Here is a 25,693-nt window from a genome sequence, read left to right on the forward strand (position 1 = left end):
TTCAATTTTAAAGCGCTTTTTCGTTTATTTTTCTGCGTTAATTCTTCAACTACAATTTGTATACATTTTAGAAAGGCTAGAATCAAAAAGAAGAGCACAAGTATCTATGACAGAAGAAAAATTTAAAATTTATTTAAAAAAACTTATTTAAAAAAACACAGTAAAAGACTCATTTTGTGTGCGTAGTTCAGAATTAATTTATAATAAACATGAATATACGAGTTCTCATAATTGCCAAATAAAAATTGAAATATTATATCTCTGAGTACATGTATCAAAAAATTGAAAAAAGTAATAAAGACATTAGAGAAGAAAAAGAGCAGTTTATAAAGTTTATTTTAAGATAAAAAAAAATTATAATGTTTTTCAAACGTGAAGTTCATAATCTTTCGAGTATACGCACAGAATTTGTTTGGTAGAACATTTGTATTGATATATATAACACATGTTGTTTCAAAATTTTAAAAATTAGTACTTTACAGTAAAAGAAAATAAAATATCGCAATTAGTATTAAAAAAATACATTTTAAATGGTATTCTCTATTCTGAAATACTATTATAGATGGAATTTTTTTGGTAGAACTTAATTGATAGAATTTTGATAGAACAGTTAGTTTTTGAACACACATTTTCATCAAATGTTTAAAATTTGCATTTTATAGTTAAAAAAAATTGAAACGATTATTTAATCTATATTAGATTTTTTCTTATTATAAAATTACATTTTTTTAGTAATAATAATATTGATAATTAACTATTAATAATGTCATATTAATATTACGAATAACATTAATATATATTTTATTAATATTTATTAATGTTAATGTTCGAAATACAGCTAACACGGACAGTTTTTGCAGATTTGCTGTACGTGCGATATGCAGATCGAAAGCTTCTAGAAGGATTCCAAGCGTCTTAGAGGTTTCCAAAACATAAACTCGGCCATCATCTCATCAATAAAGTCGAAAAATAATAAGCTAAGCTGCACGTAACATGTACGCAGATCTCAACCGCTATAACGGCGAACCAACTCAGATCGGTCGCAGCGCACGCGCGATCGCATGACGCAAAACGCGTAATATGCGTACATCCCAATCAAGAATCCAGATTTAGCGGGCGCGCATGGCAATAGCGTACCACTTGGCCATCGCGCTCGAAATTGCCAATCGCCGCCCAAAACAGAGGGTCACCTCAAAATTTTCAATTTTGCGAATTTCATAGGCGAATGCAAGAGGAAGCCTTTGTTCTTCAAAGAGAATAAAAGGCAAAACCGAGAAGCAATGACTCTCTTTTTCTTCGCTGTTCTCGAGTCAACGCTTCGCTACAAGTGCAATCGCCTAGGAGACGCTCCGCCGCCAGAAAACCGCCGCGTTTGATTCGCAATTGAGAATTCGCGTAAAGCAAAATTCAGCCAAAACGCCGTCTCATTCAAAATTTTCTCGCTATCGCTCTCGCTCTAACTCGCTGTCGAACAGTTAATATTATGAAAAATATTATGAAATTATTGAAATATGCATTTTTTAAAATAAAAAGTAAATGACTAATTAGACTAATACTCGTTTTTACTCTTTTTAACTCTAAAATGCCAAATTTTCAAATTTTGAAAAAAAAAATATCAAGATATACACGATCGTATTTCCAAAGAAATTATGTGAGTGCACTAAAAAGATATTACAAAAAACATCATGTTTGAAACACATTTTGAATTTTTTAACGTTAAAATCATTTTTGCTTAATGAGAGGATTATATGATTATTAAAATTTTTTTAAATCTATCGTTATGTAGAATGTATGTGTCCTTTTTCTCTTATATAGGAACACACCGAGTGGCCGAGAAAGCATATTTTTGGTTTTCGATTTTAGTAGAGGAAACGAACGAGACAGTGAGAGAGAGCTCCCTTTCGCTCTATTATTTCGCTTGTGTTTACAAGTTACTAGTAGAGCGAGAAGGACGGGCGCTCTCTCTCTCGCTGTCTCGCTCGCTCTCGCGTAGCGGCGAAGTCGGCACCAATACGTACGCGACTCGGTACCAATACGTGTCTGCTTGGTGGGGTAGAAGAGATAGGACTGGTTTTCTGTGATGCCGAAAGCCAAATGTACACCACTGCCTGGTGGAGAGGACCGGCGGCGGCGGATCGCGCCTAGCGGCCATTGTCCCGCTACACGTTTTCACCGCGACAAGGATGCAAATTTCCGCACATACCCGCTGCGTAATTTCCTGGGACATTCCCCACATCGCATCTTCCCAGAGACATCACGTACTGTGACATCATTCTCCGCACATCCTCGTGATATTCCCTCGTCCAATGACGTCATGCACTATAACGTCCACTATAAAATCCGACTTCGTGACGTCATCCCCCTTATTTTGTGACGTCACTCTCTCTCTGTGATGGCATTTTCTCGTCTAGTGACCACCTTTTCCCCTTCCCGCGGACCCTTTCTGCCGCGGATACCCCCTTGCCCGCCCCCCCTCGAAGTTCCCGAATTAGAATCGGCCTATATACTCTACTAATAATGAATTATATAAAAATATATAATAAATTAGGAGTCAATAAAATACACTCATAAACAAGAAATAATTGCATAATCTTTATTGTCCAAACTCTTGGAAATTTGATCAAGGAGATAATGAGGAAGAATGAAGAAGGTATGAAAGGACGGTTAGACTCAATCTCACAGGAATACGCGCAGAGGCAAACATCTGAGTCGTATGCACCTTTTCGATTCTGGAATATGGATCAACGTCCGAAGGGACGCTATGACATCTGTTTCGATGGACAGTGCGAACGTCAGTCCTACTTTTGGGTATAAAGAACTTAATCCTTTTGACCCGAGACTGGAACTCGTGCGATCTCAGATATTAGAGGGAAGTGAATGCGAGAGGTGATTCCCATGAATAAAAGACAGCTAGGCAAACATACTAAGTTACATTTATTAATAATAAAAAGAAGGAATATTAAAAGTTTTTACATATAATAAACTTTTTTTTACATAAGAATAAGAAATTTAAACATATACTTAATACATAATGGAGATGTGCGTGCGTGCGTGCGTGCGTGCGTGCGTGCGTGCGTGCGTGCGTATGTATGAGAAAGAGAAGAGGAAATGGTTAAGGGTATTGGAGAAGAAAGTGATGCAGAAACACATCGGGATAAGGTGCTTGTAAAGGACGATGTAAGGAGTGGCGTTTCCTGGGATATAAACTGTGACTATTCTATCCCCTTCGTTGGAGGGGGACGAATATAGCCTAAATAGCCGATCCCAGTCGATTGGCTCAGGATTCGATTGAAAAGGAGGAGTTTGGAAGCTGAAAGGAGGGAAATGAAATCGTTCCTCGAGAGGAGGAGGGAAATAATTTAGGATTTCCCGAATATCAGGATTGATGACAGGAGGAGAGGTGAGATCTAAGGATTGTGTCTGTTCTAACGTTGGTGAGTAGGAGACCTCGCGAAATTAGTCGTCGGTCGGTTGTGGCGGCGCGATTGTGGGCCAAGGGGGCGGTTCTGCCTACTTCTTCAGACGTAAGGAATTCATCCCTGTTTTTTAATGGATGTACTAGTACGCACTACAATCCGAAGGGTTAAAATAAAATATGTGTATGTTTCGTCAGAAACGCGCATAAGTGAATATAAATGTGTTTCCATGCGGGGAGACGAGGGAATCAACCGAAAGGAATGGCGACTTACTTGTTAGCTGGCTATCCACAAGATATCGGATAGCTTTCGGTTGGTATGTGACCGAGCAGGTCCGTTGTCAGCGGAGAGCGCCAGAAGGGCAGTCAAACAAGGGCAGTGTTTCGAAAAGCTGCCAGTTAATTGTCAAACTGCAGAAATGTTTATAAATATATATATTTAAATTGTAATTTTTGTAACGCAATAAACTTTCTCACTTAATTTGACGTTCAATTTAAAAGAAGTTGAGGAACAGTGATGATAGTGTTTATCTACATACGTTTCTTCGGATTCAGTGCAAGATGCATTTAGATATTCCTCTTCGGCTTCATCTTTTCCAAAAATGAAGTCCCTTTTAACTTTACATTTAAACTTCTTTCAATTGGATTAAAGAGTACTTGATAGGTCGTTACTCAATATTAAAGATTGGTTTGAAGGCCAAAATACGTAATCATTTTTGACCCACTGATGTGGGACGTACGAATACTCCATTTTCGTTACATATCGATGTTTTTTTTATTATAGCCACAACTATAAAGTGATTATTACTCAACACTTCGAACACTTTGTGTTGTCTCCTTATAATATCACTGTCTGTTTTGTAGGTCAGCGTGAATCATTTAAGGTTCGTATATGTTTAGCTGGCTCACAATGAAACTCAACACTTGAATATATAAAGAACGTATATTACATTCGCAAAATTAACACAGAGTTTTCTCTCAAAATTGTGTTCACTTGCGTGTGTGTGTTTATAGTTCATTCGCACGGATTGTATGTTGCTCATGCGTGTTCATTCGTTGTCTATAGCACGCGATTTATTCGTTCAGAGCGAATCATCCTGAGCCGCTGTGCGGCAATGCCTGGGGATGTTACTTGATATTCGACGAACACGACTACGCCTGAGGTCGTCACCTTGAGTCGCTATACACACGCACACAGCGAATATAACTAATTGTCGTATAGTAATGAAACCGATTTCGATTATTGCAACGGGAACGACTGACTTTGACTGCTGTCGTGGACTGTCCAATCTCGATGACAATATTAAGACTGAGATCCGTCCATGGTGGAAGGGATATAATATGGTGTGCTCACTTTGCAAGCATCTCTCTCTAAATCTCCGCCGTTTCTGTCTATGAATGTCGCATAAGATTCAAAGGCTGCCAATTGTGAAACGCGAAACGTGGGATAGTAGTCTTTTTATATTAAAACTGTCTTAGGCCCGTATTTATAGTCAAGCTCAAGACAACGCTTCAAGATCAAGATCATCTTGATCAAGATCATCTTGAAATGATATAATTACAAAATAAGACGATCTTCATGAAGAAGATTTTGCTTAAATAAATCTTATTTGATTTGAGATCGACTTGGCGAAGACGTATTTAAAACCATGCTTATTTTTAATTCGGCTGTTTCCATTAGTCCCTTCAATAGGAACACTGAATTCAAGGTAAAGTTAATAGTTTTATAAAGTATAATTTTATGTGTAACTCATGTATAACCCATGCTCTCTATGGTTACACATATGCACTAACACTCCTGCCTACCTAACTTAACAAACAAATGAAGCAAAGTGCTGTTCATGTTCTTTGATGCTGTTCTAAACCAAGTTCTAAACCAAGAATTATGATAATATATTTTATTTTAAATAATCAAGTAAGTAAAATATTATTAAAATATAATTCTGTTGTGTAATACTTCTTTATCTATAAAAAATTATTAATAAAAATATAATTTTATATAGAATGTCATACAAGGAGAAATCTAACCTCCCCAGTAAAAACAAGCATTACACGAGTTTAGAACGTAAAGTATTTTTGCAAATACTCAACGACTACAAACATATAATTGAAATTAAAAAAAATATACAACGATAATACAGCGCTAAAAGATAAAGACTTGACATGGAATGAAATATACAATAAATATAATCAATCTGTCTTAATTTCTCAAGAGGTAAAAAAAATGTATATATAAATGTATATAAAAGATTGTAAAATTTGATTATAACAGAGGACTGTTACTCAATTAAAGAAGTTATGGACTAATTTAAAATAATCTTAGAGAGAATTATTAACAAAAGAAAAGCAATCATATTTAGGGGGACTGGTGAGGGGCAACTGGTAGGGGACCACCACAAGTACAAGTTCCAATACCATATAGCACTACATCTTATGAAACAGCACCTGTTTCATTTATCAAATACGTCTGACACAGAAATCAACGGTGTGCAATGACAATTTTATATACTGAGCTTTTTATAATCTTAATATAATTGTATTATTTATATAATAAATATATTTTAGTTAATTGAGACTTAAGCTAATAGCTATCGGTGATAATCAAAATATAGAATTGGATTCGGATAATGAAGATTGTATAAATACACACAATAGAAACTGTGCAAAGTACTTATTATTACTTATATTTATGTGTATTGTATATTGTGTTGTATATTATATATTGTGTTTGTGTGAAGTGTGTGATCTCTAAATCTCATGAAGTGAAATCTGACTCGAAGAGATTGAAAATTGAAGCAGTCTTCGAAAAAAGAGTGAAAATACTACCATTCTTGTATAAGAAAGATTTGTATTTTCAATGAATGAGACATTATTCTTTTGAAGTAATATCTCACTGTAAAAGAATGATGTCTCATTCCAAAAGAATGAAAATCTGCCACTTTTAAACAAGAATGGTAGTATTTTTACTCTTTTTTCAAGACTGATTCAATTTTTTCTCTTCGAGTCATATTTCACTCAAAGAGAGAGAGAGAGAGAGAGAAAGAGAGAGAGAGTTTTTACACACACACACGCGCGCGCGCGTATTTAGTTCGTCTTCTACGAAGAAGGATGATACATTAACAACTTTGTATAGTAGAGAAAAACAACAAACAAATATGCACAAAGAATAACTATCTAACGTATTGGATAATGAAAAATTAAAACAAATACGTTCTTTAAAACGAAAAAGGGAAACCAAATTGTCAAACACAGAAGAAACATTACATATGAAACGCATAAAACGAATAATGGAACAAGATCAATAATTAGCATATTAAACAAAAACATGAAGACAATATAAGTATGAAAAAAAATCATTTAAATGAAATTCACAATTAGAATTGCAACACTCAAGGGGATGCTGGAGTGTTTTGTTTTACCATTAATTATTAATTATTAATTATTAAAGACTCTTTTCTCTTAATTGTGTTTATGGATTGAAAAATCCTTTTGCACAATTAAAGTATTGACAACGACGCAATTCGCCCGTTACAATTGAATACGAAAAACGAAAGAAAATTGATAACTTACAGTTTTGTTATCGGTATTCTGTAGTCAACACGTCACAATATGTGCTGCATAAAAGTTTCAGACCTTGTTCATAAAAAGTAGCTGGCGAATTGCAGAAAACCTGAAAGAACAATCCTATGCTTTTAGAAATGAAGTAGAGGCTTTAGTATGAGAGAAAAGAGTCTCCGAAAATTTGGTATTTTTGTATTATATATTACGAGTGAAATTGACATGAAGCTATGAAACCAAGCAATATTTTAGTTTCGCAATATTCCGATAGCGGCGCTGTCAAGAAAAGTGCGTTGTTTGCTGAATCATAGAAATGATCTGAATTATCGACCTACACAGACCCATATCAATAAACGTTCTTACGTATTCTGATCAAAGATTTTTCTTTTGAGAGGAAAAATTATAATAAAATAAATATGATATTAGTTATTTCAATTTTGTTGGAATAAATTCTCCATAAACAAGAAACGTACCATATTATTTACATATGAATACAAATGAAGATAATTATTTTAATTGCACAGCTCTGTCTTTTACATACATTTTATTTAGTAAATTATTGATGCATATATATAAAATATCGTGTGCGTGCGTGCGTGCGTGCGCGCGCGCGCGCGCGCGCGTGTGTGTGTGTGTGTGTGTGTGCATATAGTAGCATACATACACACGGGCGTGCGTGCGTGCGTGCGTGCGCGCGTGCGCGTGTATGTATAAGATCTAAGGAGTCTCCAATTAAATACTTATAAAAATAAGTTGCAAAAAAGATGTGATGAAAGATGTTATGTTTAAAAGAAGGATAATTACATCGCCAAACCTGTTTGTGATTAAAGACATTTATGACAAAAGATGTTATATTTAAGATAACTTCATTGCCAAAGCTGTTTGTAATAACATATTTATGATAATGTTATGTTAAAATGTTATGTTTAAAAATGAGATAATATAAAATATAAGATTAAAGTAATAAATCAATGTTTCTGTCAATTATGTGTAATAATTTTTATTATAATCTTCCTCTTATCCTTTTTTTTTTTTTTTTTTTTTTTTTGATAACGGAGGGGAAATGCCTGACGCATACCCCGAGCCTCGGGGAAGAGCCCGGGGTTATGTGGGGCTTGCACCCACTAAAACCCCTCCGAGTGTCCTTACCTGGCCTTGCATGAGGGACTCCCAAGAACGCGTGCAGCATACTTCTGGGAGTCCCTCAGGCCAGTCGGCTTATTGCCGACTTCTATTCCCGCCCGGGGATTTTTATGGCGTCGTCTGAGAGACGACGTGACCCCGGGCGGTGCTTGGCACCTTCGACTTTATTCGGGCGCTGGGGGGACACCACCCCCTGCGCCCGCCGCCCCGGTTGGTGTTAGGGGGGCGGGAGTTGGGGATCACGGCCCCCGCCGCGATCCCCAGCCCCCCGAGGGGCGCCAATCAGAAGTTTGGCGCCCCTCATGCTTCGGCGCCGCGAGAGGAAGTCTCGCGGCGCACCCCCCGCGCGCGGCGGCGCAGGGCTCCCCGCCCGGTCGCGCATTCGACGCGGCCGGAGGATGATGAGCTACTGCACCCCGCGCACGCGGAGGATCTTCCTCTTATCCTAATTATTTTAATAGAACACATATGTTAAAAGATATACATTTTTATAATATTATATCAATAAATAATTAAAAACCTACTATTTTTCATAAAAATAACTTTTGATATAATATTTAGTATCATAAAACTAATATTTAACTTGGATTATTGGCTAATAAATGATTAATCAGTTTCAATATAATCTACTACTTTATTTTTAATTAGTAGTATACTATTCGAAAATTCATAAGTCGAAGTAGTCATAAATAAAGGAATACATGTATATAAAACTATTCTTATAACTAATATATATCAACTATGCGCTTATAATATATACTGTAACATTAATGAATAACATATGAAATAGTATATATGTATATATATATAGATACATATACACGACATAATATAAATTTTATCTGAACAATCATTCAATGAGAGCATTTCGTACAAGAAAACCTTCTCCAGGTTGATAATGAGGCTCGACCACACATATCGGAATTTCATTATTTAAATTTTCTGTTTCTTCATTATCTTCTAACTAATCATTTAAAATCAATGAGATATTATGGAGAACAACACATACCATCACAATTGATATAGACTTAATAATAATAGTAGATTAATAATTTTGTCGTAAGCCCTTTTAACAAACAAGGAAATCTCCGTTACCAAATGTCCTTTCGGCAATTCTCCTTGTTTTTCCGTGAAGCGTATTATAACTAAAACAAAAAAAATACATATAAAATAATTGTATCGTGTGTGCGTGCGTGCGTGCGTGCCTGCGTGCATGTGTGTGTGTCAATAATATAATTATATAAAAGAATTTTAGTTATAAAATATATGTCAAACCTTATTTCTTCATCCGTTGTAGGATTATCAATTGGTGTAAGTAAAAAAGGTAATGCGGAATATTATTATATATATATATATATATATATATATATATATATATATATATATATATATATTCAGCATTTCCAACCAGCATTCCATCCAATTCCCTTTGCCTATATATGTGAGAATTTTGAAAAATTCGACTATCGTGTTCACTTCCTAGCCATTCAGGTACGATATCTAAAATTCTTTGACCCAACAACAATCTACAGAGAGAAAATGAGATGAGATATGAGATGAGATATATAGTTTTTATTTTATATATGCTCTTTTATACGAAATATTTTCTTATAGCGTTTTTCATTAGCAAAACCTAGTACGCACTCAGTGCACATTAAAGCCGTTGTACACTAATCTAATTTGAATATAAAAGTGAGATCTCAATTGATAAAGTATATATCAAACAGGTAGCTCATCAAGAGTTCACTGAGCGCTCAGTGAATGATCGTACTTCAATGCACTCTATATTTTCAAATATCATAAAAAAATATATTGAGAATTTCGCGATTTAACTCATTTCTATATTTTTATTATATTAAATATACATCTTTACATCGATTTATATACAAAAGCTTTAAAGTGCACTGAGTGTGCATCAGTTCTGCCAATGAAAAACGCTACTAAATTATTTATACATGTATATACATAAACATTCAAAGAAAAGTTTTCTTTCCTTTTCTACTTCTGAAAATCTCATCAACATTTTGAGATCTTGTATGTACCAAACGAATATGAGTGCAATCTATTGCGCCATCAGTACTAGGTAGACCTATGGCTCCATTACCACATCCAAGTTCCTTAAATCGTTTATTTTCAAAACGTGATTCTTGTGATAACGGCATTTTTATATATCGATTTAATGTAGCTAGCTAATAAAATGGACACTCTAAACACAATTTGTGAAATTATTGATTGTGATATTGTTATTATATCCCCTAAAACAAATTGCAAAAAATATATATTTTTTACATTATTTAATAACTTATTTTTATTATTGACATATATATAATATTGTGTGTGTGTGTGTGTGTGTATATACGCATACATACATACATACATACACACACACACACACACACACACACACACACACACATATATAAATAATTTACATACCTGAAAACTTGCTGTTGAATAAAATCATAAACATATTAATAATTGTAGAACAGGAGATATTGGCAAGCCTCGATTGTTTATTTTAGCAAATCCTTCTTCTATTAAAGATAAAATACCAAACATTATTGAATTTTTGGAAAAACAGAATCTTCTTTTAAATTCCCATTCACTGTAGAATTCAAAAGGATTTTGATAATCACGGAAATATCGCTTAGGAGCACGTATCAGCCTTTCTTCTTCATCATTTGAAAAATTTAACTCATCCATCTCTAGATTTCGCAGATTTTCCAAATCCATTGTCATAACAAGAGGAGTTTTTTGTCATTCTACCGGTGAAAATACAAGCTTTCAAACCGTCCTTTAAAAAATTCCAAAACAAAATGATTAGGTTAAGCTTATAGCACATATAAACGATGTAAAATAGAAGAAAGTATAAAAAGCAGAAAAATGCAGACCTCTATTATCAATCTAGGTCAATTATACATAAAAGTACAACCGAAGCAACTATTTACAAATTATCACTCGCTTAATATTCCAAAAACCATTGCTTAAGTCCTTATATACATTTTCGTGAAGATCCATTGCTTAAGTCCTCAGACACATCTTCGTCTTATTTATCAATATGTACGTGAAATAAGGCTATCTTAAATGACTGAATTCATAGTTAACAAGGTAGCCTCAATCAAATGCTTAGATGTGATTGTGAATCACATTCAGACTTTTCCAAATAAGATCATCTTGAACAAGGTATGCCTTGAGTACTTGCTTAAATTCTTTTTTTACTATGAATCTAGAGGAATCTTAAGACTGTGCTTAAGGCGGTCTTAAAAATAAGTTCTGACTATGAATACGGCCCTTTAATAATGTCTTAAGATGCTAATACAGTCCTCGGATTGACTTATGACATTTTAAGATTGTACTTAAGACAGTCTTAAATGTAAGAATCGACTATACCGGCCTGTTTCGCGTCGTAAAATTGGTGAAAACAGATCGTATTTATAGTTTTAAGACAGTTTATGCTCTAACGAGGACAAGTGTTTAAGCGCAGTCGCGCGCAATTCGCCTAGATACCTATCTGTCATGCGGAACGGCAAACGAACAGTGTAACGCCTGTCCGTATCGCGAGAAACATTTTCCAAGAAATAGGCTTCGCATTGTTTTCCTTTTTCAGACGGAAGTCTATCTGTAGCAACTTCCTCGATTTTCCAGAATTTAACCAACTGTTTCTTTAAATTCGTTAAACAATAATTCGCGGGAATTAGTGAGTCTTGCAATGATGCGTTTCCGGCGACCACTCTACTTAACCTGGTTTTTTGCAAATGCAGATTGTGATCCTCATGGGATAAATTGATTTGGTCGATCAAGAACAACGATAGCGTGGCATAGCTTGCTCCGATTAACAAATATCGATAGCCCGCGGTACATGAAATTCCGGATCTGTAAGTTTGATATTCGAGGGTACTTTAATAGTGTCTCGCGGAAATACCTCCCCTGGACTCATATCCGTAATAGTTGGTACCGTTAAACACATTTACAAAAATCAATGTTTTACAAAAATCGTTATACACCAATTGTACGGTAATTTGCACACCCTTTGATTGGATGCTCGTATCATTAACTGCATCGATTGATATAGGCTATCTGACCACCAAATTCAAGCGTTTCACGACGGACTCTGATATGAAATTCAGTGGCACACGTGTCTAGGAGTGCTCGGCACTTCATGTTGTTTTGCTTATTATCCCGGATGTAAACTAACGCACTCGTCATTAACTGCGGAGCGAATTGTGATATTGTCATGAGATTCGTTGTTCTAACATCCGATGGCCCAATGTATAGTCATTTAGGCATAGACGGTTCAGCATTCGAAACGTCAGATTTTATTGCATGTTTCTCAAGATGCAAAAGTGTGTTGTAGCATATTATGCAGCTAGAAAATTCACAAGGCGTCTCGCGATGGGATCATATGTAATTATAACAGAATTTCACAACCTTTACTTTCTCGATACGCTCGGATATAGGCAACTATCTGAATTTATCATAAAAATAAGGTGGACACTGTTTATTCTTACACATTATGCAGTTACGCGATACCTTAGCTACGAACGCTTTATTTGACTACTTCGCATTTTTTGGCCGACGATTCGCCCTTGCATCTTTCCACATTTATCTTCGCCTTTTCGCGACGCGCAGATCGCGATTTTATATACGAATTCGTATAATTGCTCAAGCTTGGGAAATTCGTCTCTCTTCAACATCGCCTTCCATTTGTCTAACGCGAATCTTGGTATTTTATTTTCTATGAGATACACGATCATCTCAGGAGAGTAATACCTAAAGTGCTCAGTGACGCGATATGCTGTTGAGCGTCGTCGATGAGCTTTATTAAACCGCTGGTATTTTTTTCTCCTGCACAGGCAAATTTACTAACCTGGAGAGATGTCGCGAGATTAAAATCCGTTTGACATAGGAACGTTCTAGCAATTCCCACGCACTTGTATAACTCATTTCATCAACTGAGAAGATATTTACTTTATTCGTGGCCTCACCTGTCAATGCCGATTTTAGATAATATAACTTATCTACGTCTGATAGATTTGAATGCGAACCTATCATGCTAGCAAATGTTTTTAAACGAAAGCCATTCTTCAAATTTCCCATTGAACATAGGCAGCGGCGCTTCCGGTAATTTTATTCGTCTTCTTTTCGTCGCGGTCGCGATCAATATGTTGTCAACGCTCGTTGTTGCGTTGTTGAAGTCCGACGTGTTTGCTACGCTTAAAACGTTTTCGACTCTACTTGCGAGATCGTAGTATCGCTCTTGAATACTTATATAAATTCCGTTAGATAAATATCACTCGGATCTAACATCACAAGTCATGATATTCCTCGAACGAATACAATTCCTTCAAACGAACAATACGCAACTTCAAAGCGGCGTTGTCGATCTTGCCTTTGTCGAAGATATTCGTCAGACCGATAATTTGTACCTTTAAAGACGTGCGCCTTTGCATGAGAAGTTTGAGCTTGTTAGCCATGATTACAATTCGTTACGAATTAAACTGAACGACTTACACTTGACTGATTATACCACTGATGATGATCGTTCTCGATGCAAGACAAAATTGCCTCTCGTTCGGATGGTACGATCTCGTCCAGAAGGCCATATATCTCGTCAATCAAAAACTGTGAATAATCCAGAGGCTGCGTGAATTGTTCAGAGGCCGCGTGAATTGTCCAAAGACCGCGTGCACAGATCTCACAGGAGGCACCAAAATGTTCTGTAGGTCAGCGTGAACTACTTAAGGATCGCACTGTCTTTGCATGTGTTTAGCTGACTCACAATGAAACTCAACACTTGAGAGTATATAAAAAAACGTATTTCACTCGCAAAATGAATACAGAGTTTTCTCTCGAGATTGTGTTTGCTTGCGTGTATGCATTTATAATTCACTCGCACGATTGTATGTTATTCACGTGTTATTTGTTGTTTATAGCGCGCTCAGGGCGAATCACTCTGAGCTGCTGCATATCATGCGATTGACAACGCTTGAGGATGTCGCATGATATTCGACAGACACGACTACGACCTGAGGCCGTCGTCTTGGGTCGCTATACACACGCACACGGCGAATATAACTAACTATTATATATCGTACAGTGACAAAAGGACTAACCGATTTCGATTATTGCAACGGGAACGACTGACTTCGACTGCTATCGTGGATTGTCTGAACTCGACTGATCTCGACCAAGACTGAGATCCGTCCGAACGCGCTTCCCGATAGGCGATTCACAAAAAATAAGTACGATGATTCTGCGGCTTAGCGTCAAAGGAACACGTATCGCGGCTCCTTTTATGTGCGTGGACGAAATAAGCGTTTGATGTATACTCGAGATCAAGAACACCGAATCCTTTCTTAATATGATGTTGTCATATTATATGCAATTGTGTGCATTTGCCTACGTATGTGCATGTGTTGTCCGTCTATCATTTTTGTTTGATGCATCGTGCATAATGAAAGAACGCATAACATTGTCTGTAATAATATCACAGAACACACTATGTGTTAATTGCTATGTTGACATAACCTCTTTATATCGATCGGAACAATCAGTCATGACTTTGAAATCGATCTTACTTGTAAATAGGGAAATCAGACTTAATAGTAGCAATCTCTGTTGGTCGACAAGACGACTTCAAAATCCATAAATTTGAAATCAAAATGCCTTGATTAAGATTTGTCTTGAAAATTAGATATTTGGCCTTCGAACAAGGAAATTTGACTTATAAGTTGAAATTCTGATTAAAACATAAAATTAGCCATGAAAAGGAGAACACAAATGTCCGCCATGTTTTATAAAAATGATTTCTGAAAACTAAGGCATTAAAAAATATGTTATTTTTCGAGTAATTTAGGCTGAGAAAAAAGTCTATTTCAAGATACTTTTTAATCCAGGTTCGAGATTAAAGTTTTATTGATGTTCGAGAGTGCGCGACAAACGCGGATGAAGAGAGTAGACGAAATATTCTGGTAACGCCACGAAAAAAGAGCTGTGGCGAAGGTTGACTCGCCTTTTTATCAGCCTGGCGAGACAAGGCGCTTTTTCGCAAAATGCGAATGAGGAGGCTCTAAAATTAAAAATTTGAAGTGACCCACGGGCGCCAAGAGCGATTGACAGTTCAAGGCCTCTTTCACGAAAAGGAGTCCTGTGATCATGCACGAAAGAAAATCCACTCGCGCGCTTTCGCCTATCTATCGTTAAACTTGAGTAGCCGTTAGATAGCTGTATGTTTGTGTATGACATGAGTTTCCCATATCATACACAAAGAATAATGAAATAAATAATTTGAAATATGAAGGACGCAAATACAAAATTCATACAGATTTTCTCTGCCGGCATGCATTGCGCGATCATCTTTCGATCTGAAACAATTGACCTATATGCAAAACTTATGATTGCTATGTAATTAACAATTAAATATTAATTATTTAAATTATTTTTTTTTCAAAAGTTCCTTGATACTTAGCAGTGTAAAATTTAATTCTGTAAATTTTCTTTCGTACTTATTTCTGTCACATATCATACGATATTTAGTTTCAAAATCGACGTAACGTCGGACTCTGTTAATATTTTATTCGAGATTATTGAAAAGATGTAAACATGTTATGAGTGGTCAAACTATGGTAGCCCTGGTGACAGAGTGGAAGACTACTATGATTCGTGCGTCTAAATTTTGTTAGATGATATACCGCTATACGGATATCTTGAAAGCGAAAGCTGGAATTAATTAAATTGGTCAAAATAAGGTCGAAATTACTAAAATGTTACTAATATCTGACCTTCTTTTAGATCTAATTGACTAAATTGGAATATGACCCCTAAAGCAAAATGCCTTGCATTATCTGATTTCAACCATAAAATGACATCAACTTTTTTCCCCACTTACCATCATTCGACGTTGATTCGTGTAAATAAGGCTTGGTCGAAAAAACTTTTTGACCTAATAGAAGATCGAATAGAGGTTATTTCGCCGTATTTTGCTGCTTGAGTACATTTTACTAAATTTAACCTTTCACATGTTTCTTTGCTTAACAGCGGCGCTGATTTTAACCTAACTTCATGAACAAACTTTACTGGATACGTTTTGTTACGAATTCAATTTCAAGTGTGCATGAGTTTAAAACTCCTAACTTTAGACCGTGACAATAGCTTTTACCGTTCCAGTTTCTTTTCTAATCTCAATTTTTTATAAATTCCTTCTGATATTATAATACATTTATTCTCGCTCCTGTATCTAACTTAAATTTTACTGTCTTGTTACAATCTTTAATGTGTATGTTTTCATAACATTCCGTATCAATATTATTAATGGTTAATGCGCTAACAATACCCAGATAACCAAATGCGGATTGTCCGCACGGCGAGCGCGCATATCACATATGCGTCATCATATGAGACTTATATTGGTCGCATACGTGCCCGCACAATAATCGCTTTGTGAGCGCAGACGTGCGAGTACTCTCACGTGTGTAACCTTTACAACGCATGCAAATACGTTCTCATTTAAGACTCATATCGCTCGCACGCATGCTGACACTATAATATTAATATTCGAAAAAAAATATATTATTCATATTTATGGCATACAAATTTATGCATGCCCCTTTTATATCGTGCGGGCAGCATGATAATAGCATGATGATACGCACGGCATGATTGCTTTAATGTGACTCTGTGCTCGCACACATGCCCCCATCACGTCATACGGGTAGCAAGCAGTGATGCGTAAAATACTCTTAAAATTTATCTAGATACAGATACAGTTATATGTATGAAAATTCATCTAAATATAGATAGGAGAAATTGAGGAACTGTGCATACCTAAATTTATGCCCTGGAATGGTTTTCCAAGTTTAAAGCAATATAAGTATGAAAACTATAAATATTCTTTTACCATTATCTTCATCGAACAAATTTTCTTACAATAAGTATTTAATCAAAAGGAAAAAACGAAAAAGTGAACAAATTTCTCGCACATCGGGTAATTGTGCGCAAAACAAAAATCGTAAGAAATGAATAAATTGTGAAATATTGACAAAGAAATCAGAAAATATATTCATTATATTGCAATATAAATATATATTAAACATATTTTAAACATATATTGTATATATATTAAGAAAAAATACAAAACTAATATAATAATGCATATAGACTCTAGCAAAATAAAATGGCAAAATAAAATAGTAATGCCAAGAAGAAACGAAAAAATGAATGCTAGTCATAATATGGAAGATGGGTAATTGTGCGCATTTCAAAACGCTTGCGCATAGTTGCCCGCCGCGACCTGACTAGGTACGAAATATGATTATTTCAATAATTCCTAATCAAATTTAATAAATAACAGCTCAAAAGATGCACATAATAACGTACTTTAATAACGTATGCAACTTTAAACAAACAAATTAAAAATACGGATTTACCACCTTATTTTCTGAATGCTAAAATAACAAGAAAAGACGTGATTTCGCTTTTTTGTATTTCTCTGGCTAGCTATTTACATCTAATATCTTGTAGTTATATCTTAAGAGGACGACCTCCTGCGTAAAAATTTCATCACGTTGATGTCTTCATCTGTTGAAAAAGTATCAAAGCAGGATACACACAATTATCCGCTGCGCACAATTCCCTCACACACTTTCCCCTATAAATACACATATTAAGATGTATATAAGTATAGATATTAAATACTTTGAAAGTATCTTCAGATGCATTTCAAATACTCTTAAATTCATTTTATTGTAGTAATGGTAATGTGTAAAAAAAGGTATTTTAAATAAATCATTCATTAATTCATTTTTGTTACGTTTATATAGATAATTGAAAACTTATAATTATCAATAAAACGATTTAAGATAAGAATTATAAGACGATATTATTCATCATAGTTTTATAAATTAAAAATACTTCAAGCACTTTCAGTTTAACTATACATGCGTTAGAAATTTTTATCTAAGATCACTGGCTGCATTCAGTAGAAAAATCAACTATATAACTGTAAAATTCTTTAATATGACTGATTTGCATTTAGATCCTGTGAGGAACTAAAGGAAAGATCATGTTATAGAATTTTGCAACAGCAAATCTACTTTTCTTCTGCGGAATGGAATCATTCGGAAATCACGCATAAAATAAAAGAATTATGACTATGCTGGAGAAATGTATCTGAAAAATGTACCATCTAAAATTCAGATGGTGTATTTTTTTATCTATATAGATACGTACAAATACTTTAATAAAAATCATAACGTGATATGCACGGCATGATTGCATAATGCGACTCATTGTGGTCGCACGCATGCCCTCATCACGTCATGTAAGCAGAGTGATTTCATTATGTGAGCACGATGTGACATGCACGCGTGAGAGCATTATGAGCTCGAATTGTTATCTGGATATGTTCTACATCTATATCACTATTATCGCCTTAATGTAATACACTTGTTACTAACTTTTATATATTCTCACAAAGTGATTGGTTTTTTACATTTAACACACTTCTTGTCGTAAAATCCGGATATTTTCATTCGGTACAGTCGGTTAATTTCTCTCTTAGTGTTTGGAAAGCATTTTGTTGTTCCGCTGTCCATTCGAATTTCGTTCCTTTTTTCGTTAAATTTGTAAGAGGTCTTGCTATTTTAGAAAAATTTAGAAAGAATCTGTAATATCCTGCAAGTCCAAGAAAAGATTGAATATCTTTTATTTTTCTTGGAGTAGGAAAATTGTTTACAGCGCTTATTTTAGCGGAATCAGGTCGAATGCCATCTTCCGTAATAATGTGTCCAAAATATGTCACTTCTTTTCACAAAAACTCATATTTGTCTGAATAAAGTTTCAGGTTATTTTTACAGCAGTCGTTGCATTACTTCAATTAATCATTTATTATGCTCTTTTAAATTTGGTTCATATGCGACTATGTCGGTTTTATATTCCAGTTAATATTGAATTCATTAGCTGTTGAAAAGTGGCGAGCATATTTCTTAGCCTGAATGACATTCGATTGAATTCATAATAACCATAAGGAGTAGAGAAAGCTATTTATGCTTATGGTCTTCATGTATCGGGATCTGATAGTATTATATATCTGAAGCTAAATCCACCATTGAAAAATATTTCGCATTACCTAATTGGTCGAGAATGTTTATAATATTTGATAATGGGAAAGAATCGCTTATCGTGAGATCGTTTAAATTACGAAAATCTACTACGATTCTTATTTTTGTTTTCCAGATGCGCCAATCTTTTTTTTGGACGAATAAGGGGGCGTTCCATCGACTCGTGCTATACCGAATAATTTTTTCTTCGAGCATTTTCTTTATTTGTTTATTTGCTTCTTCCTCATATTTTTCTGATAGCCTATATGGTCTTACATTTATTGGAGCACTATTCGTATGTGTATTAATATCATGTGATATTGCAGAGGTACAAAATAAGATTCTCCAAAAATGACAAATTTTCCAGAATAAAAAAATCATTCTGAAAAATATCGCAAAAGTCGTCGCAAATGTGTTGTAACGTTTTGCTTTTCTCTGTATTCAAGTGCTCGGTTTGTAGTTGCTTGCGTAAGCGCTCCTTCCGTATCGCTGTGTCACTCAACTGTACGTCTTCTAAAGTTATGCGAGCTGGGTGATTATGTCTATCGCTATTTCCATCGTATTGAGTATGCTAATAGGGCACTTATACTCCTATGGTTCTACGAGGCAACAATCAATAAATATTCCGAGTTGTATTTCCTCAGAGTTAACAATTCCAATTTGGTTTTTATTTGTTGTCACTCGTACGATGATTTCGCTACAGAGCGTTAATGTTATTCTCTTATACGAATGCAGTTCAATGTTACTTCACGAATGTGCACATGTCCTTTTTCGAGATTACACTTGGCTCGGTACTTCTCTAATAAAAAGTCTGTTCCTTCATATTCTATCGGAAAATCTGCTCTTTTTGTTTATCTTTTCTTTTTTTCTTTTTTACGCGTTATGCGATTATTATTATTATATTTTAATCAATTTCCCTTCCAGCCTCTGCATTGTTCCCTTTAATCTTTTACTTCCATCCTTCTATCGAGTTCTATCGTCCTTATTCTCCAATATTGATCGAACTATTCGATAAATTCCATATCCTCTATTTAGAAGCTCGCCTAATCCGCGAACTTCACTCCTTCACTCTTTTATTATCTGCTAAATCCTCATTTCCTATCTAATGCAGAGCTTAAAACAATTGCTTTTATTTTTTCCATTAAAATCTCATAGTGGGTAACCGGCCACCTCGTTCACATCTTTTCCACGCAACTAAATGCCTACGAAGTCAGCGATTCAGAGAGGCCCATCGGCTCCTCGATAAAATCTATCAAGCATACCTAATTTAAATAATGTGCGAGAGCGCACCGCGCGGAAAGATTCGAGTGAGAAAACGGCACAAGGTTGATATGATGCACGACAGTAAAGAGAACTCCGTTTCTTTGTAATTTAACAAAAGAATTTTCTTTAATATGCTCAGTTACAAAGTCAAAAAATATAATTAATTAAATATTAGATTAACAGAATATTAAATGCGGTCACCTTTTCCAAATGATATTTTGGAATCGCGGTAATGGAAAATCTCGGCGATTTTCTCGGCACTTCTCGAAAGATTCGTTTTATAGCGATTTCACTAAGCGGTTAGCACGGCGATTTTACGAAGCGAGATTATGACTCTAAGAACTCTAAGAACTTTTAGACTCTAAGAACTAAGGACTCTAAGAACTTTTTAGAAGTAAGAAGGAGGACGGCGAGATCGAAGCATTTATTGCTTTCGGCCTGAGCTTTCTTTTTTGGGAAAAATCCAATAAAATTTTGCCACAATCATAATTATTACGTGGCATTAGGTGTACAAAATTGATTGGCGCTTTGGATTCTTTTCTAACGACGTTCAACGTAACAGTTATGCGCGACAGAAAATCCGTGCGTGGGATTGGTGACAGCGCGTGATGTATTCGTCGGAACGCGGCGCTCGCGTGCGCGAATTGAATCGTTCTAGAACTTTCGATTGTCCGTTGCCGGTAACGACAACTTGTTTGCGTGTAACGACTTGTTTTTAAAAAGAACAAAGAATGCCAAATCGCTGATTTTTATCGAGGATTTAGATCATGCTCGAGATGAAATCACGAGCTCACTTTATGCGTGCGTTCAATGACAATTACTGTCGACTGAAAGAATTCTTGCTTTTCTTTCGAATTACCGATCTCAAACAAATAATAATAACTTAAATAATAATAAAATTAATGACAATAGGAGTCCTAACAGCCTAGTTAGCAATAATAATAACAAATAAATCCAATCGTAGACCCTTTTTCCCGCAGCGTTCCTCCCCCTCCAAATCGCTCTCGTTCACCTTCACTTCCTTTCTCTCAACCTGTTTCCTCAGTGCGTGCGTGCGTGCGTGCGTGTATTAGTGCTCTGTGTTTTTAATGCAAGACATATTGCATGGAATAAAACTAAAAAAGAATAAAAAAGGCGAGGTATTCTTCAAATGAGCCTTAGATGCTGGTTTAGAGAGCTCTACATACAAGAGCGATTCCAACTTGTATAAGACCGCAGAGTTCATCCTCTGTACACGTTTATTTTGATAATAGATATCTAAGTTATAGAGCTGACGGACGGTTAGTGAGAATGTCACCTTATCATATCATCTTTACATACAGATGTCCAAACATCAGAGAAGCAGAGAACAAAATGTGTTAGTACTCTCAAGGTTTATTTTTCTTAGATAGAATCTCAAATTATGTGATGTTGATAGATTGCAGGTATACATGGAGACCAGATTATGGTCTATAATTCCCAATTTCCTATTTGGAACCAATAATAAATCAATTGTTGAATAGACTTAATGATATCATACGTAGCGCTTATAATTTTTCTATGCGTAGAGTTAAAAATCAGAGAAAGAGAAATATACAGAGTGTCTCAAATCACTCGTCCACTCTTTTTATCTCCGCAGGATAAGATCCAATCAAAAATATGTTCAGACCAAAGTTGTGGGATTTAAAAAAATCTATTTATTGATCATATCAGTTTGAGCTTGGTGGATTTGCCAAGGTCAGATCACATCGATTTTTTAAAATGAAACATCATACTTTTTATTCTAGAATCTAATAGCCGATGTCAAGAGCTTTCCAAAATCCTATAATAAAGTATCTTTTGATTAAGTAAATCTCGAGTTATGAAGATTAAAAGTTACAGTATCGCCGGCATTAGCTTTATTCAAGGTGTACCGCATGGAGGTTGCCCGGTCGGATTTACTCGTGTGTGTATGCATGCGTAGGTGCGTGCGTGCGTGCGTGCGTGCGTGCGTGCGTGCGTGCGAGCGTGCGTGCGTGCGTGCGTGCAAATTTTACCCTTGAAAATGAAAAAAAAACTTAAATACGATCATTTTTCGCGGAGTTATACTTATTTGAATTTATGCGAAATTTTGACATAAATTTATCTATGCGATAATTTAGTTGACGAGTGTATTTGAAAGAGTTATTTATAACAGAATTGTGGGTGAACTCAACATAGAAGAAAATTTGACAAAGAATTAGTATGGTTTTAGAGTGGTAAGTCTATCACTGATGCTTTCATTAGACTTAGGGATATAGTTCCGAGGGCAATTGGAAATAGAAAAGTTATCGTTGCGATCAGTTTAGATATAGCAAGTGCGTTCAATTCGATATCTTGACCGACCATAATGCAAGCCTTTGAGTTGACGAGTTAAATATAACAACTTATTTAAAAAGAATAGTTGTCGTGTATTTAAACGATACGAAACTCCTTTATATCAACAATAAGGGTGTAATGGTGGAATCGATAATCACACGTGTGGAGTTTCACAGGGCTTAGTTCTGAGTCCACTTTTGTGGAATATGACTTATGATAGAGTGTTAAGAGTCGAGCTTGATATAGGATGTTCAATTATACGTTATGCAGATACCACTCTGTTGATCGTGGAAGGGGACATAGTCGACTGTGCAATTCGTTCAGCACAAAAATTGTGTTACTATAGTGACTGATAAAATTCAGGAGTTGGGATTTAAAGTTGCTCCTAGTAATACTGAGGCCGTCATTTTTTTGCGTTAGAAGAGTGGCAATTGAAAATAGGCATATCAATGTGCTAGGAGAGAATATTTATGTAAAACTCAACATACGATACCTTGGTGTTTTCGTGGTAATTTAAAATTATCATTCGTCGAGCATTTCAAAGAAATAGGTAGGAGAGCAGAAGTGTTGGTGGGTTCACTTAATAGAATTTTTGCGAATCTTTCCGAATCCCAGCGAAGCAAGACATATATTATATGAAAACGTAGTTTTATCAGTAATTATGGGGGCACTTGCTTGGGGAAAGAAAGTCCTTGCGAATAGAGGAATAGTTAGAAAGATGGACAGTATATTAAGGACTGTGGCAATTAGAATAATAATGCATATAGGATAATGACCGGAGAAGTAGCGCACCTCTTGGCTAGATTTCCTAAGTTCGAAATGGTAGTTAGAAGATATGTAAAAATATATGAAGTTAAAGACTTTATAAGGAGAGATGCATTCAAGTCGGACAATGAGAAAAGAAGCTCTTCTTCAAGAGCAGGCAAAGGAACAGGAACTGGATGAATAAGGAAGGAAAGAATGACAGGAAGGAAAGAATACGTCCGGGCCTCTATGATGAAAAAGTAAGAGCTACAGTTGATTATCAATCAGCGGTTTAGTAGAAATCATGGAAAATTAACTTTCCATGTGATACAATTGATAACGGGATACGAGTGTTTTGAAAAATTCTTAAATAGCATTAAAAAAGCTAACATCAAAAAGTGTTTCTATTTTTGAAGCGCGAGTGCGACGATGTAGAACACACGTTGGTCCATTGTGCAGCGTAGAACAAAGAGAGAGTATTAGCGAAAAAGATAGATGGTGAAATAGAGTTGGAAGCAGTAATTAAGCTGATGTTGGAGAGGCAAGAAGGATGGGACGCATTTGTCACTTTCGTAAAGAGTATAATGTAGCAGAAGGAAGAAGCGGAAAGGAGCGACAAGCCTTAGACTATGATCACAAACGACGTCGCCACTCGGGTCGATGGATGTTGGGACAGATAGCGGATAACATTCACTGCTACAAATCTAGATACCTGCGCCAGATTATTAAATATTAGTACAGATTATTAAATATTAGTACTGGAACGTAGAAAAGGCCATAACAAATGTATTATCACGTCGAACACGGTGTGACTATTGGGGAAGGATGGGGGGGGCGTTTGAGAAAAATACATACCTTACGGTAATGCCAAGACGTCCAAGACCCTCATAAGGTTGTAAAGAACACAGAGGAGATTTTAATGGCTCAGGCAACCCGTAGATATATTATATAAAACAGTTTGGGTGTGCGCGGAGCACATCCCACACTCCCCCGCCCCGGCTCGACCTATCGAGGGATCTATGAAGATTTCCTCCTCTTTAACAAAAAAAATTTCATCGATTCATCGATAAGACTTAGGACTAATAGAATGACTCATAGAATCAGCTTTAAGCATTGATAAAATTAAAAATAAGGTATTGTTGAAAAATATAATCAAATTTTGTTTGTTTCATTTAATAAAAATATATAATTGAACATCATGATTTTGTCAATTAAAAAAAATTATAAAACAAAGCGACGAATACTGATTAAATTGATGTGAATAATACAGGAATAATAATAAGGAAATAATAATAAGGATAATAATAAGGATAAGTTATAAGTTAGATTAAATTTACAACCCCTATAGCAAAAAAATTACAGCAATAATGCTGCAACATTGCAGCGATATTGCTACAAAATTTGTAGCGATATTACCACAAATTTTGTGTTGTATGAAAAGGTTTTTATATTTATGTACCTATCTTTTTAATATGTTCGGAAATATTGTACATGTGTGAAGGTAATATTATTTTATAACGCTCTGTACAAATATAATTCAGAAGAAACAGAGTTATTAATGTAACACGTATGTATACACACACAGACTCACGATTTTGAAGCGAATACTGCAACAGAGAACATTTGAATACATTATGGCATAAAAGTAACTATTATATTTCTACAAAACATTATATGTCCTGCTTTAGATTATGTTTAAAAACAATATTATAAAGTAATTCATAAAACATTATCTTTTTCCCATTACTTTCTGTGAACATTTTTAAACATTTTTTTAACGTTATAGGAACTTTATCTTTTATACGCGATTCAAAATAAAATGCAATGAATACGAGTATGAACACAAAAATTGTCTCTCATAAAAGACAATTTCTAAGATTTCCAATAAGGAAGTGTTTAACCCCCCTTAAAATGTATTTTTGATCATTTTCATGAATAATCAATTCATAACGCATAAACTAAATGTTCCAATAGCTTTAGGAAGACGTCTAACATTGAAATATGGACTTTTATTTTTCTGAAAAAAATCGAAAAATGAAAAAGCAATTTCGTGAAAGTCATATTTATTCAGATTTACACTAATTTATTATATGATAGCCATATCAGATCTAACATTTCGAATTTTTGAAATCTGACTTTAAATTCGCAATCAGCCCAA

The 25,693-nt window shown here is 35.2% G+C and overlaps 1 protein-coding gene and 1 pseudogene across 1 annotated transcript in view; one reads left to right on the forward strand and one right to left on the reverse strand.

Moving 5' to 3' along the window:
* The first annotated feature begins 2,631 nt into the window (after nt 1–2,631).
* On the forward strand, nt 2,632–6,840 carry LOC147909573 (uncharacterized; annotated as a pseudogene).
* Nucleotides 6,841–20,339: 13,499 nt separating this feature from the next.
* Nucleotides 20,340–25,693, reverse strand: part of Gclc (glutamate--cysteine ligase) — a 117,886-nt gene continuing 112,532 nt past the window's right edge. Inside the window, exon 10 of the mRNA XM_087407203.1 lies at nt 20,340–25,142. The gene's annotated coding sequence lies outside the window, so the exon portion shown is untranslated. The remainder of the gene's footprint in view (nt 25,143–25,693) is intronic.

This window comes from Acromyrmex echinatior, chromosome 6, assembly GCF_024713525.1.
Source record: "Acromyrmex echinatior isolate Ae372 chromosome 6, ASM2471352v2, whole genome shotgun sequence".
NCBI classification, from domain to species: Eukaryota; Metazoa; Arthropoda; class Insecta; order Hymenoptera; family Formicidae; genus Acromyrmex; species Acromyrmex echinatior.